The 326-nt window shown below is 30.7% G+C and overlaps 1 protein-coding gene across 1 annotated transcript in view; it reads left to right on the top strand.

Moving 5' to 3' along the window:
* LOC108769810 (matrix metalloproteinase-2) overlaps positions 1-326 on the top strand; it is a 4448-nt gene that overhangs the window by 2781 nt on the left and 1341 nt on the right. The window lies entirely within an intron of this gene.

Genomic DNA, 326 nt, shown 5'->3' on the forward strand with positions numbered 1-326 from the left:
TTTATCGAGTTTCATACGCTATCATATTGTATTGTAAAACACATATTACCTTAAATATATTATATATTATATCTTACAAAAAGTAATGATGTCATATCCTTTTTCTCTTAGATAGATAAGAGTCTGCAAAAATATTAAGGTATGAAACACGATTCATGTCATATATATAGAAAAATCACAAAAAAGTGATTCATTACTCTTAATAGAGCGTTCGGGTACGCATCGTTTTTTTTTTACCACATATCGTATACTTGTGTTACATCGCGATGTCTCTCACGTTCATCGTCATCATCATCGTTTTCGTTACGATTACTACGACGACGACA

This window comes from Trachymyrmex cornetzi, unplaced genomic scaffold, assembly GCF_001594075.2.
Source record: "Trachymyrmex cornetzi isolate Tcor2-1 unplaced genomic scaffold, Tcor1.1 scaffold950, whole genome shotgun sequence".
In the NCBI taxonomy this organism is placed as follows: domain Eukaryota; kingdom Metazoa; phylum Arthropoda; class Insecta; order Hymenoptera; family Formicidae; genus Trachymyrmex; species Trachymyrmex cornetzi.